At 44.0% G+C, this 14,759-nt stretch overlaps 1 protein-coding gene across 2 annotated transcripts in view; it reads left to right on the top strand.

Annotated features, from left to right (window-relative positions):
* The first annotated feature begins 266 nt into the window (after positions 1 to 266).
* Positions 267 to 14,759, top strand: part of LOC139562723 (leucine zipper putative tumor suppressor 2 homolog) — a 92,175-nt gene continuing 77,682 nt past the window's right edge. The window contains exon 1 of one of the 2 annotated variants that reach the window (XM_071380688.1): positions 267 to 699. The gene's annotated coding sequence lies outside the window, so the exon portion shown is untranslated. The remainder of the gene's footprint in view (positions 700 to 14,759) is intronic. The other variant, XM_071380689.1, reaches the window with a different exon arrangement.

Genomic DNA, 14,759 nt, shown 5'->3' with positions numbered 1-14,759 from the left:
AGACAGTGAGAGACCAGCCAAGTGGGACATTTTACACACCACGATTTGATCTATGTTGCATTCTATGTTAATACAAGCGCTAGATTATACACTATTTATATGACAAAGGACACATGAACTTTGAAGCAAAGCGGTCGACAGTAAAATTATGTAAAAAGGGATTATTTGCATCAAGCAACGGGATACCGGCCGTCGGAATACCCCCTACGAACGCTCTCTGGTCCCCTCCTCCCCTCACCGGTCATAAACCTTGTCGCTTCAGATAAGCGGTCGAGCCCCGACAAGAGGAGTAAGTTCACCCGCGATGCTCCGTTCGTTTCCTTCTGTCTGCGTGAACGTTTGCACGCACGCGGACCGTGCGGTGGGGGCTGGGATACACACCGTGTGTGAGAGAACAGAGAGAGAGAACGGGACTTGACGAGCACGAGTCGAGCCTGTAGCAAATCTGTTTATTTTCCAAGCGGAAATTTCCACGTGTTTGGGACAGACACAAGAGGAAGAGTGAGAAGGATGAGGGGGGAAGCCTGAGTGGCTTCTGGTGAAAGAAGGAAAAATGTATAGGAAATAGGCCTATCAACGAACAGAGACCGGATTTGTACGGTTTTAAGCTATATCAAGAAAATAACTTACTTATTTCAACCAAGACACATCTGGAAATAGTCGTTCCTCGGACGTTCTCTGCAAGAATTAGATTGAGAGGTGAGTTTCTTGAATGGAACTAAACTGTCAACAAGGTTTTCAAATTGTGTTCATGGAATCGATTGATCCTGTTCTGCATAAAATGTTGTTTATCCCTGAAGTTTCTAAATAGGCTTATAGAGTCCTACGTATATATATATACAATGGACTCAAAAATTACTGGCACCCCTGACTGGCAATGCACAAACACTACTTAAAAAATATAAACAATATAATTATAGAGATAAACTCAAAATACCAACATGTGAAAAATACTGTACTTTATTAATGTTTCAATGGATCATTACAAAATAATGTAATGATTTAATTTAAAATCAATGTCCTCCAAATCAAGGCTTCACAATTAATGGAACCCTTAAATATTATTGTTAAAATCTACACAAATTAAACCAGGAATTCAATTCCACTTATTTAAGTTTATCTAAGTGTTAAGGAACTATATTGAGCCATTACATCACTTCCTTTTTCACTGGGGTATAAAAATTTGGTAACACGTGTAACAGTTTAACTTTAGTCATTTCACATCCGTTACACACGCATCAATATCCCATTGTCATCCAACACCATGAACAAAAGAAAATCCCTGGCAGTTCAAAAGGGGCAGATGGTCGTAGACCTTCATTAATCTGGTAATGGCTACAAGAAGATCCACAAACGATTGAATATACCACTGAGCACTGTCAGGGCAATTATAAAAAAAATCTAAAGATATGGAACAGTTGAAAACCTCACGGGCAGAGGACGTAAATCCTTTTTGCACCCCAGGATAGGGAGGAGGATCGTGATAGATGCAACAAAATCCCCAAGAATCACTGTGATAGAATTGCAAGCCTTGGTGGCGTCTTGGGGTCACCAGGTTTCAAAAAGCACCATGAGACGCCACCTCCACAACCACAGGCTCTTTGGAAGGGTTGCCAGAAGAAAGCCCTTAATGACCTCAAGACACAGACGCAAGCGCTTGGAGTTTGCCAAACGTCATTTAAATTATGATTGGAAGAAGGTGCTCTGGTCAGATTGGACCAAAATTGAACGTTTTGGTCACATACAGCATCGGCATGTTTGGCGTCGAAACAGAGATGCATACAAGGAGAGGCACCTCATACTCACGTTGAAATATGGTGGTGGGTCAGTGATGTTTTGGGGCTGTTTTAATTCCAGAGGTCCAGAGGCACTGGTTAAGATTGATGGCATAATGAATTCCACCAAGTACCAGGCAATTTTGGCTGACAGTCTGGTTGCCTCTGCCAGAAGGCTGGGACTTGGCCGTAGGTGGACTTTCCAACAAGACAATGACCCAAAACATACCTCAAGATCCACACAGAAATGGTTCTGTGACAACAAAATCAATGTTCTGCCATGGCCATCTCAGTCGCCGGACCTCAATCCAATCGAAAACCTGTGGGCTGAGTTGAAGAGGGCAGTTGATAAGCGCAAACCCAAGAATGTGAAGGATCTTGAAAGGATCTGCATAGAGCATGTGTCAGACTAAGATACAGTGGAATAGGATAGAATACAGTATATACATATGGGTGGTTACCTAGAATACCTCACAATCAAATGCAGACCGTATTACCTCCCAAGATAATTATCTTCAGTTATAGTCACAGCCATGCATATTCCCCCTCAAGCTGATACCATGACGGCCCTCAAAGAACTTCCCTTTATGCAAACTGGAAACCACATGTCCTAAGGCCGCATTTATTGTAGCTGGGGAGTTTTACTTTTTAGGGATAGGGGGCAGCATTTTCACTTTGGATGAAGGAAACACTCTGAAGTTTCTAAAACTGTTTGAATGATGTCTGTGAGTATAACAGAACTCATATTGCAGGCAAAAACCTGAGAAAAAATCCAACCAGGAAGTGGGAAATCTGAGGTTTGTAGGTTTTCAAGTCTTTGCCTGTCCAATATACAGTGTAAAATGTGGTCCGATTGCACTTCCTAAGGCTTCCACTAGATGTCAACAGTCTTTAGAACCTTGTTTCAGGCTTCTACTATGAAGGGGGAGCGAATAAGAGCTGTTTGACTAAGAGGTCTGGCAGAATGCCATGAGCTAAGTCAGGCACGCGGCCGTGAGAGCGAGCTCTTGTTCCTTTTCATTTCTAAAGACAAAGGAATTGTCCGGTTGGAATATTATTGAAGATTTATGATACAAACATCCTAAAGATTGATTCTATACATCGTTTTACATGTTTCTATGAACTGTAATATAACTTTTTGACTAAGTGCTTACGCCTCTTGAATTTGGATTTGTGAACTAAACGCGCGAACAAAAAGGAGGTATTTGGACATAAATGATGGACTTTATCGAACAAAACAAACATATATTGTGGAACTGGGATCCCTGGGAGTGCATTCCGAAGAAGATCAACAAAGGTAAGTGAATATTTATAATGCTATTTCTGACTTCTGTTGACTCCACAACATGGCGGGTACCTGTATGGCTTGTTTTGGTGCCTGAGCGCTGTACTCAGATTATTGCATGGTGTGCTTTTTCCGTAAAGCTTTTTTGAAATCTGACACAGCAGTTGCATTAAGGAGAATTATATCTTTAATTCCTTGCATAACACTTGCATTTTCATCAACATTTATGATGAGTATTTCTGTAAATTGATGTGGCTCTCTGCAAAATCACCGGATGTTTTGGAAGCAAAACATTACTGAACATAACGCGCCAATGTAAACTGAGATTTTTGGTTTATCGAACAAAACATACATGTATTGTGTAACATGAAGTGCAATGAGTGTCATCTGATGATGTTGAAGATCATCAAAGGTTTGTGATTAATTTTTACCATGCATTGAAATTATTCTTTAGAGTGATATCTCCAGCAGAGCGTTCAGAACCATGAGAGAGCCATGAGTCATTTCCCCACTGAGATCTCCAGAAAGTACTACGAGCTAAACAACAATCGCAAATCGAGTAAAAATTAAAAGAAACCAGCCTTGCACACCATATAGATTTAAATGATTGAGTGAGAATAGTTTAAGCATAACAAAGATAACTTCCAGACCAAGAAACAACAAAGAGCTTGCTCACTGCCTATACTGCAGGTAAAAATAGCAAAGGTGAGAGAAAAATATAATAATAAATATCCATTACTACAGTAGTCCGCTGCAGTTAGAATGAAAGTTAAATCACCTTAGAGCCGGGAGTGAGATCTGCTCACATCAGAGGTAGCTTATCTAAGTAGCCTTTGTGACCACAGTCTATGATAGTCCTCAAGGGGGAAGGCTGATTTCGGATCCGTTGATGAAAGCGCACCCTCCGATGAAGTAAGCCGCTTTCCCCTCTTTTCGTGCTTTTTCCACAGCTGGCCACAGTTTCTCCTTTCTCTGTCTGCTTTCGAGAGGTCTTCAGCAAACCACAGGTTGTTGTCATGTAGGAAGGTAGATTTCTTTGCTGCTTTCCATGTGGCGTCCCTGTAAATCCGTGATCTGAACTAGAGAATGACACCTCTGGGCTTGGAGTCATCATGCCTTCTCGTGCCGAGGCAATATACAGTGTCGACAACATCTGCTATCTTAGCCTTCTCCTCAGGTAGGACAGCTTGGCAGACTTTGAGGGTCTCTTGCCGCACGTTCTCCCCATCTGCCTCGGGAACGCCATACAGTCTCAGATTCCACCGTCTGCAGTAGTTTTCAAGTTCTGCAATTCTTCTTTGATACAGGTCCATGTTTCCCTCCTATTTTTCGACACGATTTTTGATGTGGGCAACCTTCTTAACATCGTTGATTTTCATGCATGCAAAGTCAACTGTTTTTTTTAAGCCCTCGATTTTCGTTGCGTTGTCGCCGACCATTTACTCTATGACATCAGACCTGGTATTGATGAGCTTGAAAAGAGTGGCGATAACATTGTTATTGGCAGCAGCATCAGGGCCCAGTTCAAAAATGTCTTTCTTGGAAGCTGGAGGTTTGCTTGGGGTTATAGGCAAAGAAGGAAAATCCTTGTCTGACACCGTAAGTGTCATAGAGTCTGTCAGGCCAGTATAGTATAAGGACATTGGATGACGCCTGAGCATTTCTAGCTGAGGAGGTAGCGATAAGATTTCTCTTTCTGTCAGTGCGCTGTGACATTTTTGAAAAATATCATCTTAAATCATCCATTCATTTGGTAGTTCAAAATAATACACTTTTCACTATCTTTCAAAAGTTGGTATGCAGAGCTGGGATTAGCGTGGGCTCAAGCTGCCATCTTGGAGCCTCCCTGTCACTCTGCTACAAACCAAAGCTAGTGGGAGAGAAAAATCGTCTCCAACTACAGTCCCACATCAGAAGCTCAGCTCACATGACGCAGCAACCTGGTCTCAGAGCATTTCCTTTTCTCTATGTATATAAATCCGAGACACTTAATTTAGTATAATATGTTACGTTTCAGCCATATCTGAACCCTGTTGTTGCCAAATCATCCATACTGAAAACATGCAGAACCTAAGGCTATTTTTACCCTGTTTCAAAGGTTATCGTCTCTTAGGAAATAATGTCAATTTCATGGCCTACTCAGTTAAGTCTGTCCCGTTTATATCAGTGGGAAAGTGTCTGTCTACCCACTGGGCACACACTGGTTTAATCAACGTTGTTGAACCAATGTGGAATAGAGATTGAATTGACGTCTGTGCCCAGTGGGAATAAGATGATTTACTTGACATTCCTTCTTTTTGAGATTTGCTACAAAGTGTTTATTGTCTTTAATCATTGACAAAAAGCTATGGACAAATCTCCCATATTTCTCATCATATTTCCAGGATTCTGTCGCCATTTCAGCTGTCTTCCCTCAGACTGCTGTGAGTCTCTGGAGCAGGAATGCTGGGTAATAGTGTGTCTGCCTCTGACTACACAGCTGTTTCAGTGTGTAGTTTCTGAATCCCCCAACCAACCCCACTGGCATCACCCTGTTTGGAAACACACACACACACACACACACACACACACACACACACACACACACACACACACACACACACACACACACACACACACACACACACACACACACACACACACACACACACACACACACACACACACACTCACTCACACTCACTCACGCAAACATGAATAAGAATGCACGAGCATGAGCACACACATACACATATACACACACTCATTCTAGGGTGTCCACCCACTCTGCCCACAGTTGATGAAAACGTGCTTTGGTGATGACGTTTCACTTTCTTATGTCATAAAATACATTTGACCAAGACAAATATGATTCTTCATGTTCTGAATCGCTCAGTGGGGTCGTTCTCTGACGTCATTAATATTATATCCTAGAGGTCATATTTCATAACCTAGTACATCTGATAAAAAGCACTGAGCTCTGTTGACAGAGTGGTGCAGCCTCATCGTCTAAACTTTTGGGGATTTTACATTTTGTGGTCGTCGTCTTCCAAGTTGTTTCCGTGGGTCGCAAATAGATAAGTTAGCATGACACGAGCTGAAATAAATGTAAAAGGCTTTGTAAATAAAAAGCTTGTGGTACGCTCAGTGCTCCGTTGACATTTCACAGAGATACGTCTGTTTTTGTGAGAAGTCTTCGGGGGGGGAAACAGGAACTTCGCATCAATTTGGAAAGCATAAAATAAAATATGAAAATACTAAATGTCATGTCTCAAAATCGATATCTATCTTACCTCTATATTGTTTTATGTCCTCTGGATTTGAAAAGAAAGATGACGAGTTCAATGATAGCCCACTGGGAACAGTTCAACTTCTAGTTTTTATTTGCATTTGGTTGAGTTGTCAACTAATGTAAATTCATCGTAAAATCACCACTTGTTTTCTCAGGCCTTCATTGATTTAGTCGCCCAATTTTGATCATCCTACAAAGGTAAAAACTCAAATAAGTTTGGAACGGATGATGATAGAGACATGAGCTGTAGACCATGGGGTTTCTTAGAGGAGTGTCTACACAATGAACATATTATTTTACACATTGGTCAAAAGATGCGTTTTGATTCGACACCCTACTCATTCCCGCTCGTACCCAGAGTCTTGGCAGAAAACTCTCAGTCTGTTTCTCATGCCATCCCCAGTTGTTTTAGTGTCTCACCGTCTGAGGAAAAATCATGTCTAACACACACAGGGAGAGGAAGAGAGAGAGGGGGGGGTGGAAGAGGCAGAGAGAATGAGGGAGAAGGGGCAGAGAGAAAGCGAGAGAGAAGGGCAGAGAGAAGAGGAGGCATGGAAAGTGACAGAGGACACAGTACATCAGTGAAAGCTGCTGGCAGACAGAGCAGGTGAGAGAGAGGACACAGTACATCAGTGAAAGCTGCTGGCAGACAGAGCAGGTGAGAGAGAGGACACAGTACATCAGTGAAAGCTGCTGGCAGACAGAGCAGGTGAGAGAGAGGACACAGTACATCAGTGAAAGCTGCTGGCAGACAGAGGAGGTGAGAGAGAGGACACAGTACATCAGTGAAAGCTGCTGGCAGACAGAGCAGGTGAGAGAGAGGACACAGGGTGAGAGAAGGAAAGAGAGTGAATGAGAGGGCCGAGTTAGAGTTAAGTTGTGACACTGTAAAAATATATTTGTTTCATGTTCTAAAGTCTCAAGGCCTGTTTTAATGTTTTAATACAGTGTATGGATCAGAATTGGTAACGCTGCTGGTCTGATTGGACCATAAATAATCCTCACACAGAGAGATAAAGAAATGGGATCTTTCTCTCTCTTCTCAATTCAATTCAAGGGGCTTTATTGGCATGGGAAACATATGCTAACATTGACAACGCAAGTGAAGTAGATAATATGCAAAAGTGAAATAAACGATAAAAATGAACTCTAAATTAAATTCGCTTTATTGGCATGACATAATAATGTACATATTGCCAAAGCTTACTTTGGATATTTACAATATGAAAATAATAAGAATCAAAATTGTCAACGGGACAACAGTAACAACAATAAGCAAGGGTCAAAATAACCATACATTGAAGAATAACAATAAGCATACAGTAGAGGACATGTGCAGGTTGATTGGTCTGTCAGACACTGTCCCTCATCTCTCTCTCTCTGTCTCTCTGTCTCTCTGTCTCTCTGTCTCTCTGTCTCTCTGTCTCTCTGTCTCTCTCTGTCTCTCTCTGTCTCTCTTTCCCCCTCTCTCTCTCCCTCTCTCTCTCCCTCTCACTCTCTCTCTCTCTCTCTCTCTCTCTTTCTCTCTCTCCATCTCTCTCTCTCTCTCTCTCTCTCTCTGTCTCTCTCTGTCTCTCTTTCTCCCTCTCTTTCTCCCTCTCTTTCTCCCTCTCTCTCTCCATCTCTCTCTCTCTCTGGCTCTCTCTTCCTCTCTCTCTCCCCCTCTCTCTCTGCCTCTCTCTCCATTAATCCCCCTCTCCAACGTAATTTTCACATTGTCTAAAGAAGTAATCTAGTTGATGTTTATTTGTATTTTATCGGAAACATCTGCTGTATCAGTAATTTTTATTTGGCAGGAGAGTAACAATTCCAGCCAGAATAACCTACTGTTTTTTGGCGAACTCCAAGGTCTGATAGCAATAGTCCCGTGCGAATCGACATCCCTGTGTTTTGAGAAATGTCTGAGATTGACAGGTGTTGCTCGCGGTTTGTGCAAGAAAACAATAACTGATTTGATAAATTGAGCATAAGCTATATATGAATGGCCTACATGTAGCCTATCAACTTTCCCAGTGAATGCTTTTGTATATATGTTTTGTGCGAATTAATTGAATATTGCCAAATGGATCAGTAAAAAACATTGAGCCTATTTAATGCAACCCTTGCTGCTAATAGATGCATACAGCTGACCTACTGTCACGATCCTTATAATGAATCTCGGACCAAGGCTCAGCGTGCGTAGATTTCCACATGTTTAATTTATGAAACTCACCAAAACAATACAGAAACAATCGAAACGTGAAGTCATTGAGTGCTCACAGGCAACTAACCAAAAACAAGATCTCACAACAAACAGGTGGGAAAAGGCTGCCTAAATATGATCACCAATCAGAGACAACGATAGACAGCTGCCTCTGATTGGGAACCATACCAGGCCAACATAGAAATAACAAAACTAGAATGCCCACCCTAGTCACACCCTGACCTAACCAAAATAGAGAATAAAGGATCTCTAAGGTCAGGGCGTGACAGTACCCCCCCGCAAAGGTGCGAACTCCGGCCGCAAAACCTGACTCTATAGGGGAGGGTCCAGGTGGGCATCTAGCCTCGGTGGCGGCTCCGGTGCGGGGATTGTCGCCGGAAGCTCCGGACCATGGATCGTCGCCGGAGGAACCGGACCGTGGATCATCGCCGGGGACTCCGGACCGTGGATTGCCGCCGGAGGAACCTGGCCGTGGATCGTCGCCGGAAGCTCCGGCCCGTAGATCGTCGCCGGAGGAACCGGACCGTGGATCGTCGCCAGAGGAACCGGACCGTGGATCGTCGCCGGAAGCTCCGGACCGTGGATCATCGCCGGCGACTCCGGACCGTGGATCGTCGCTGAAGGCTCTGGACTGGGAACCCTCGCAGGATGCTTCGGACTGGGAACCCTCGCTGGAGGCTCCGGACTGGGAACCCTCGCTGGAGGCTCCGGACTGGAAACCCTCGCAGGAGGCTCTGGACTAGGCACCCTCGCAGGAGGCTCTGGACTGGGAACCCTCGCAGGAGGATCCGGACTAGGAACCCTCGCCGGAGGCTCTGGGCTGGGAACGCTCGCCGGAGGCTCCGGGCCATGGATCATCACTGGAGGCTCCGTGCCATGGATCATCACTGGAGGCTCCGGGCCATGGATCATCACTGGAGGCTCCGGGCCATGGGTCATCACTGGAGGCTCCGGGCCATGGATCATCACTGGAGGCTCCGGGCCATGGGTCATCGCTGGAGGCTCCGAGCCATGGGTCATCGCTGGAGGCTCCGGGCCATGGATCGTCGCTGGAGGCTCCGGGCCATAGATCGTCGCTGGAGGCTCCGGACTGGGAACCGTCGCTGGAGGCTCTGGACTGCAGACCGTCGCTGGAGGCCTGGTGCGTGGAGCTGGCACAGGGCGTACCAGGCTGGGGAGACGCACTGGAGGCCTGGTGCGTGGAGCTGGCACAGGGCGTACCGGGCTGGGGAGACGCACAGGAAGCCTGGAGTGTGGAGCCGGCACAGAACGTACTGGGCTGTGGAGGTGCACTGGAGGTCTGGAGCGTAGAGCTGGCACAACGTGTCCTGGACAGATGACAACCTTCGCACGGCAAGTGTGGGGAGCTAGCACAGGACATACCGGGCTGTGGAGGCGCACTGGAGACACGGTGTGTAGAACCGGCACACATTGTACCGGAACGATAACACGCTCCTCAAAGCGAGTGCGGGTAGCTGGCAGAGGACGTACTGGGCTGTGGAGGCGCACTGGAGACCTGGTGTGTGAAGCCGGCACAGATGGTACCGGACAGATGACACGCTCCTCAGGACGAATACGGGGAGCTGACACAGGTGGCATCGGACGGCTAACACGCTCCTCAGGGCGACTGTCTTGCCTCTCCAGCCAAACCAACAGCTCCTCCGCTTCACTCTCCTCACATTTTGCCAACCGCTCCTTGAAGGTCTTTATCTCACCCCTCCGTTCACTCTCTCTCAATCTATCCATCGCTTCCTCCATGGTCTCTGACTCACCCCTCAGTGTCGCCGACCATCCCGTGTGCCCCCCCAAAAAAATGTATAGACGATAGACAGCTGCGATAGACAGCTGCCTCTGATTGGGAACCATACCAGGCCAACATAGAAATAACAAAACTAGAATGCCCACCCTAGTCACACCCCGACCTAACCAAAATAGAGAATAAAGGATCTCTAAGGTCAGGGCGTGACACCTACACGTTTGTAAATGACAGGTTCACTTTCTCATCCATAGCCTTAAAATGCATCTCAAGTGCAATTGCACTGTTTAGGTCACATCTGAAGGCTGGAGGGGTGGGGGCATTTAGGACGTGCTGCGGATCGCTAAAATATTCTAATGATTATGATCACAGTTCCTCAATTCAATTACTTTGGCCACACTATCGGAAATATGGTTTGGTAGGGTTTAGAAACTTGGGAACCAAGCTTGAGTTATCAGTGTGGCCCTGTCACGTGGACATGTTGGAATACTGTATCTTCACGCCTAGAATAAAAACTTAAAGAAACAATTACACGGGGCAGTTTGTAAAATACGAATGCCGCCTGAATTGTCCTTTGGAATAACGGACATTCTGGAGTAATAATTACATAACCAACGTTCTCGAGTAATACTAGTCCTGTGCGAATAGGTCTTTGGTCACGTGATTTTATTTTTTATTTTTATTTTTTTCACCTTTATTTAACCAGGTAGGCCAGTTGAGAACAAGTTCTCATTTACAACGGCGACCTGGCCAAGATAAAGCAAAGCAGTGCAACAAAAACAACAACACAGAGTTACACATGGGATAAACAAACGTACAGTCAATAACACAGTAGAAAAATATATATACAGTGTGTGCAAATGTAGTAAGATTAGGGAGGTAAGGCAATAAATAGGCCATAGTGGCGAAATAATTACAATTTAGCATTAACACTGGAGTGATAGATGTGCAGATGATGATGTGCAAATAGAGATGATTAGGTGCAAAAGAGCAAAAACAATAACAATATGGGGATGAGGTAGTTGGGGGTGCTATTACAGATGGGCTGTGTACAGGTGCAGTGATCGTTAAGCTGCTCTGACAGCTGATGCTTATAGTTAGTGAGGGAGATATAAGTCTCCAGCTTCAGTGACTTTTGCAATTCGTTCTAGTCATTGGCAGCAGAGAACTGGAAGGAAAGGCGGCCAAAGCAGGTGTTGGCTTTGGGGATGACCAGTGAAATATACCTGCTGGAGCATGTGCTACGGGTCGGTGTTGCTATGGTGACCAGTGAGCTGAGAAAAGGCGGGGCTTTACCTAGCAAAGACTTAGAGATGACCTGAAGCCAGTCGGTTTGGCGACGGATATGTAGCGAGGGCCTGCCAACGAGAGCATACAGGTCGCAGCGGTGGGTAGTATATGGGGCTTTAGTGACAAAACGGATGTCACTGTGTTAGACTACATCAAATTTGCTGAGTAGAGTGTTGGAGGCTATTTTGTAAATTACATCGCCGAAGTCAAGGATCGGTAGGATAGTCAGTTTTACGAGGGTATGTTTGGCAGCATGAGTGAAGGAGGCTTTGTTGCGAATTAGGAAGTCAATTCTAGATTTAATTTTGGATTGGAGATGCTTTATGTGAGTCTGGAAGGAGAGTTTACAGTCTAACCAGACACCTAGGTATTCTTTAGTTGTCCACATATTCTAAGTCAGAACCGTCCAGAGTAGTGATGCTAGTCGGGCGGGCGGGTGCGGGCAGCGATCGGTTGAAGAGCATGCATTTCATTTTACTAGCATTTAAGAGCAGTTGGAGGCCATGGAAGGAGTATTGTATGGCATTGAAGCTCGTTTGGAGGTTTGTTAACACAGTGTCCAAAGAAGGGCCAGATGTATACAGAACGGTGTTGTCTTGGCCAGGTTGATGAAGACGGCTGCACAGTACTGTCTTTTATCAATGTCGGTTATGATATCGTTTAGGACCTTGAGCGTGGCTGAGGTGCACCCATGACCAGCTCGGAAACCAGATTGCATAGCGGAGAAGGTACGGTGGGATTCGAAATGGTCGGTGATTTGTTTGTTAACCTTTCTAGCCCCAGCGTTCCGCTAGCAGAACTCCTCCCACATTCCACTGAAAAGGCAGAGCGCGAAATTCAAAAAATATTTTTGGGAAATATTTAACTTTCACACATTAACAAGTCCAATACAGCTAATGAAAGATACACATCTTGTGAATCCAGCCAACATGTCCGATTTTTTTAATGTTTTACAGGGAAAACACAATATATATTTATGTTAGCTCACCAACAAATAGAAAAAAGCACAGACATTTTTCACAGCACAGGTAGCATGCACAAAATCAACCAAACTAACCTAGAACAAACCAAAGAAACCAAGAAACAACTTCATCAGATGACAGTCTTATAACATGTTATACAATAAATCTATGTTTTGTTCAAAAAATGTGCATATTTCAGGTATAAATCATAGTTTACATTGCGGCTACAATCAGAAATTGCACCGAAAGCAGCCCGAATAATTACAGACACCAACGTGACATACCGAAATACTCATCATAAAACATTTCTGAAAAATACATGGTGTATAGCAAATGAAAGACAAAGATCTTGTGAATACAGCCAATATTTCCGATTTTTTAAGTGTTTTACAGCGAAAACACAATATAGCATTATATTAGCTTACTACAATAGCCTACCACACTACCGCATTCATTCATCAAGGCACGTTAGCGATAGCAATAGGCACGTTAGCGTTAGCGAATAAACCAGCAAAAGATATTACATTTCACTAACCTTCATAAACCTTCCTCAGATGACAGTCCTATAACATCAGGTTATACATACACTTATGTTTTGTTCGAAAATGTGCATATTTAGAGCTGAAATCCGTGGTTATACAACGTAGCATAACGTAGCATAATGTGCTAACGTAGCATCTTTTTCCCAGAATGTGCGGATATTTCTATTAGACTCTCACCTATTCTGACCAAATAGCTATTCATAAACATTACAAAAAAATACATGTTGTATAGGAAACGATAGATCCATTAGTTCTTAATGCAATCGCAGTGTTAGAATTCTAAAAATATCTTCATTACGACATAAGACTTAGTTATGGTAAGGGAATAACCAAAACCTGAGCGCAAAGCTACTAGTACACAGTTTGACAGATATATATGAAATAGCATCACAAAATGGTTCCTACTTTTGCTGATCTTCTATCAGAATGTTGTACAAGGGGTCCTTTGTCCAGAACCGTCTTTGTTTGGATTCAGAACGTTCTTTTTCCCTCTTGAATTAGCAAGCACACTGGCCATGCGGCGCTAAGCTCTCCAACGTCAACAAAGTCAAACAACGCAACACGCCTAACGTCCCGAATAAATTTCAATAATCTAATGAAACTATAACATACTTTAGGATGATATTGTAACATGTATCAAATAAAATCAAAGCCGGAGATCATATTCGCCCATAACGACAGCTTTCCAGTAGGCAATAACAGGTCCCAACACGCGCCTTGCAGAAAACAGAAAATGAGGGACACGTTGTTCCAAGAGGGCTTATTCAACGTCAGACAGAGATAATCAACTCATTTTTCCTCTCACTTCCTCTTGACATCCGGGTGAAGGTGTATGACGTGCACGTATAGTCATACGTATCATGCCCATTTATAGGCAGTCACTTGAACAGAACATAGATTTCAGACTTTCCACTTCCTGGTCACAAAGTGTGCTGCCAAATGAGTTCTGTTTTACCCACAGACAAAATTCAAACGGTTTTAGAAACTAGAGAGTGTTTTCTATCCAATAGTAATAATAATATGCATATTGTACGAGCAAGAATTGAGTACGAGGCCGTTTAAATTGGGCACGTTTTTCCCCAAAAGTGAAAACAGCACCCCCTGTCCTCATCAGGCTTTCAAAGACTTTAGAAAGGCAGGGCAGGATGGATATAGGTCTGTAACAGTTTGGGTCTAGAGTGTCTCCCCCTTTGAAGAGAGGAATTTCCAATCTTTAGGGATCTCAGATGATACGAAAGAGAGCTTGAACAGGCTAGTAATAGGGGTTGCAACAATTGCGGTGGATAATTTTAGAAAGAGAGGGTCCAGATTGTCTATCCCAGCTGATTTGTAGGGGTCCAGATTTTGCAGCTCTTTCAGAACATCAGCTATCTAGATTTGGCTGAAGGAGAAGCGATAGGGAGGCTCGTACAGGTTGCTGCGGGGGGTGCATGGTCGGGTGGAAAGCATGACCGGCCGTAGAAAAATGCTTATTGAAATTCTCGGTGGTGACAGTGTTTCCTAGCATCAGTGCAGTGAGCAGCTGGGAGGAGGTGCTATTATTCTCCATGGACTTTACATTGTCCCAAAACTTTTAGGAATTAGTGCTACAGGATGCACAGTTCTGTTTGAAAAAGCTAGCCTTTGCTTTCCTAATTAACTGGGTATATTGGATCCTGACTTCCCTGAAAAGTTG

The sequence above is a fragment of the Salvelinus alpinus genome, chromosome 32 (genome assembly GCF_045679555.1).
Source record: "Salvelinus alpinus chromosome 32, SLU_Salpinus.1, whole genome shotgun sequence".
In the NCBI taxonomy this organism is placed as follows: Eukaryota; Metazoa; Chordata; class Actinopteri; order Salmoniformes; family Salmonidae; genus Salvelinus; species Salvelinus alpinus.
The sequence above is the reverse complement of the archived record's forward strand: the minus strand, read 5'-3'. Positions and strand labels throughout refer to the sequence as shown.